Below are 4902 nucleotides of genomic sequence, written 5' to 3'. Positions count from 1 at the left end.
TGAAGCAACTTTGCAACTCTGAAATATACAACCCTTACAATTATGTTAGAATAAAAAAACATACTGCTAGGCTTAATATCTCTATGTACAATGGCATGATGACAATATTGATGAAGATAACATAAGCCCTGCGCCACTCCAACTGCAATATTATATCGTTGAGAATGCCCACTCATGCTGAAACAAAATTTGTTTCATTTAGCATTGAAAGACCATGGAATTCAGGATCCAAATAAGGCCGAAGATGTGGAATCCCCAACCTCTCACCTAAATCATCATGAAACAAGCAAATTCTTCAATTAAATAGACAATAATACAAACTTTTTATAAAATCTATTGAGACCCAAATTGGCAAAGGTACTGCAATAAAATCTATTCATCAATCCTAAATACATTACTTACAGGGAATATCACGATGTTTTTTCCATTATAGAATCCTCTAGTGGACTAATGAGTAGGGAAATCGATACCATAATGCATTATACTAGAAAAATAACTAAGTTGAGACTCCATCTAGTGGACTAATGAGTAGGGAAATCGATACCATAATGCATTATACTAGAAAAATAACTAAGTTGAGACTCCATCTTTAATTAATGTCTTGTGCGAACAAGTGGGTAGCAGAGGGGCACACGTAGTGGTGGTGTGTTTTGCAGGTCAACCGTCTCTTACTTAGCCAAAAACAATATCTCACATGGTTTGAGCATTACATAATATTATAATTTATTATATGATTATAATGTTATTAAAAGCCCAAAGATCATCAATACCGAATATTTCACAAACAAAACTTAACATGATCTATTATTTAAGATGACATACCTTGATTAACAGCGGAAGATGTAATGGCTGCCATCTTCTGTCTTCTGACTCCTGACAGTTACTCTTCTTCTCGCAATTCGGTTTCTCTCCTCTTGCCCTCACTTCCTTTATGCGTTTCTTGATGGAGAAGAATACAACTCTTGTAAGGGAGACAGAGGACCCAATCCTTTATATATCATTTAACTCTAATCTGGTACGTCCATCATATACCAATTCAACGCTTAAGATTAATCACAGATTATAGAATGATTTATCGGGTCACATTAAGATTAGAAACTGCATAACATTAAAAGCAGAAACAACATTTGCAGTTTAAGATTAGAAACAGCCATTTGCTGTTTCTAATAGCAGATTTCTAACATTCTCCCACTTGACCCGACTATTCATAATATTAAGTGTTGAACATCATACTATGATAAATTGCTGAGAGTTATGGTGGTTGTGCACTATTAATTCAATGCATTCCCTTCCATATACTACAATACCAACAATCCATCAATTCATACTCATAATTTATATAAAACAGCATAATGGTCCACATAATGTCTTATATCATAATGATTAAACATAATATCTTTATAAGACTCTTTCTTGTTTAAAATTACATAAAATACGTACTACTTCATTAAAACAAGAGACACATAATTGTATATCAGAAACACATAAAAGAGCTCAGAATGTCACACATCAATTATTACAAATACAACCAAGTCCCATTCTTTGAACATGTTCCTTAAATTGTCTTGGTTGTAACCCTTTCGTCAAAGGGTCTGCAATCATAAGTTCTGTCCTGATGTGCATGATTGACACTCTTTGTTTCTGAACCTCATCTTTCACAACAAGATACTTCAGATCTATGTGTTTGGCACCTTTAGAGTACTTGTCGTTCTTTGAGAAAAATACTGCTGCAGAGTTATCACAATAAATTTTCAGCGGCTTGCTAATGGTGTCGACAACCGCAAGTCCTGAAATAAAGTTCCGCAACCATAATGCATGAATTGTGGCTTCAAAACATGCCACAAATTCTGCCTCCATAGTGGATGAAGCAACGATAGTCTGCTTCGCACTTTTCCATGATATGGCGCCTTGAGCAAACATAAACAGGTAACCAAAAGTCGATTTTCTAGTATCGATGCATGCAACGAAATCTGAATCGCTATATCCAATCACCTTTCTGTACAGGAACTGTCCCAGGTGAACACTTACTCATTCCAAATCTCTCTAGAATCCTTTCGACATATCCTTTCTGAGACAATCCCAATATTCCTTGTGATCGATCACGAATATTTCTATTCCAATCACATAGGATGCCTCTCCCATATCTTTCATTTCAAGGTTCGTTGAGAGAAATTCTTTAGTCTCATGCAATATACTTAAATTATTTGCAGCAAGCAAGATGTCATCAACATAAAGGACCAGAAAAATAAACTTGCTCCCACTGATCTTTTGGTATATACAATGATCAACCGTATTTTCCTTAAAACCAAAAGATGTAATAATGGTATTGAACTTAATATACCATTGTCGGGATGCTTGTTTAAGCCCATATATTGACTTCTTAAGTTTACACACCAATTGTTCTTTACCTTCTACAGAAAAACCCTCAGGTTGATCCATATAAACATCCTCATCAAGATCTCCATTCAGAAAGGTTGTTTTCACATCCATTTGATGTAACTCCAAATCATAATGAGCTACTAATGCCATTATTATTCTTAGTGAGTCCTTTTTCGAAACAGGAGAAAATGTCTCCTTGTAATCAACACCATCTTTCTGAGTGTAACCCTTAGCAACAAGTCTAGCTTTATACCGTTCGATATTACCACTAGAGTCGTGTTTGGTTTTAAAAACCCATTTGCATCCAACTCTTTTACAGCCATGTGGTAACTCAACGAGATCCCAAACTTCATTATGTTGCATGGATTTCATTTCTTCTTTCATGGCATTAATCCATTCCTTTGACTCTTTACTTTCTACAGCATGTGAAAACGAAACTGGATCCTTATTGATTCCAATATCATAATTTGATTCTTGCATATAAACCACATAATCATCAGAAATAGCTGACCTACGATTTCTTTGAGGTCTTCTTAATGCTACTTGTTGTGGTTCATGCATATCAGTATTATGTAAGTCATTTCCTTCAGGAAGTACTTCTTCATTTATATGTTGTTCATTATCATCATGCTGTTCTACAACAGCTGGAACAACATTTGGAGTAATAGTAGATGGAGGAACTATTCTAGGCAATGTAACATTTACCCTTGTTTCCTTTATTTCTACTATTTCTCTTCTAGTACTCCCACTGACTTCACCATTCTCAATGAATCTTGCATTACCAGTTTCTACAATTCTTGGACTATGATTAGGACAGTAAAACACATACCCTTAAGATTTCTCAGGGTAACCTAAAAAATACCCACTGATCGTTCGAGAATCTAATTTCTTTTCATGTGGATTATAAATTCTCGCTTCCGCTGGACAACCCCAAACATGCAGGTGTCTTAAGCTAGGTTTCCTGTTAGTCCATAACTCAAAAGGAGTCTTTTGAACAGCTTTACTAGGAATCCTATTCAACAAATAATTAGCGGTTTTGAGAGCATACGACCACAAATTCTTAGGTAGTGTAGAATCTGACATCATACTCCTAATCATATCAATTAACGTCCTATTGCGCCTTTCTGCTACACCATTTTGCTGTGGTGTACCTGGCATTGTGTATTGCGCACATATGCCATGACTTTCGAGGAACTTTGCAAATGGACCTGGACACTGGCCTGACTCATTATATTTACCATAATATTCACCACCTCTATCAGACCTTACGATTTTCACCTTTTTATCTAATTTCCTCTCAACTTCCTTTACAAACGTCTCAAGGACATTCACAGATTGAGATTTTTCATGAAGCAAATAGACATAACCATAACGGGAAAAATCGTCAATAAAAGTGATGAAATACTTTTCTCCATTAAAGGCTGGAGTGTCCATAGGTCCGCAAATATCAGTGTGTATTATTTCAAGAAGCTGGCTGCTTCTAGTGGCTCCTTTCTTATTATGTTTGGTTTGTTTACCTTTAATACAATCCACACATAATTCTAGATCACTAAAGTCCAAATCTGACAAAATTTCATTACTTACTAATCTCATCATTCTTTCTTTGGATATATGTCCTAGTCGCTTATGCCACAAGAAAGCAGAATTTTCATTCAACCTGCTACGTTTACATCCAACATTATTTACTACATTCAACAAGGAATTCGCATAAGTGTCATTCGGTTTCAATTTATATAAACCATCAATTAGAATACCAGAACCAACATTATCAGTATTCTTATATAAATCAAAACAACCAGATCCAATCATACATCTAAAACCAGAAATATCCAATTTACTTGCGGAAATAAGGTTTCTAGATAATGAAGGTACATAAAGGGTACTGTATAAGTCTAATACATATCCACTTTCTAGAATTAGACGATAAGTCCCAATGCCTTCAATTGAAGATTTCATTCTGTTTCCCATAAAGAGAAAACGATCTTCATTTGGATTTATGGTTCGGATCGTAAGAAATCCCTGCATATTGTTGGAAACATGAGTTGTAGCACCAGTATCAAGCCACCATGTATTAATAGGAACTTCAACTAAATTTGATTCAAAACATACGAAAGATAGATAATTACCTTTCTTTTCGAACCAAGCTTTCCTTTTCGGACAGTCACTTTGATAATGTCCTTTCTTTTTACAGAAATGACATTGAACATCCTTTAGTTCCTTCTTTTCCTTATCCTGCCCATTCTTAGCAGGTGCCTTTTTCTTCTTAAAATGACTTGATTTTCCTTTCTTTTCTTTACCAGCTTTATTACTCACAAAACTTACTGAGTGATTCACTTGATTTTTCAAACGTCCTTCTTCCTGAACAAGTCTACTGGCCAATTCATTAACATTCCACTTATCCTTTATAGTGTTATAGTTAATCTGAAAAGGTCCATATTCAGAAGGTAGCGAGTTCAGGATGAACTGGACAAGAAAAGAATCCTCTACTGTAAGTCCCAGGGAGTTTAACCTTGCTGCAAGATT

Source organism: Pinus tabuliformis, chromosome J, assembly GCF_031772625.1.
Source record: "Pinus tabuliformis cultivar Carrire ecotype Pingquan chromosome J, CPIR1, whole genome shotgun sequence".
NCBI classification, from domain to species: Eukaryota; Viridiplantae; Streptophyta; class Pinopsida; order Pinales; family Pinaceae; genus Pinus; species Pinus tabuliformis.
The sequence above is the reverse complement of the archived record's forward strand: the minus strand, read 5'-3'. Positions refer to the sequence as shown.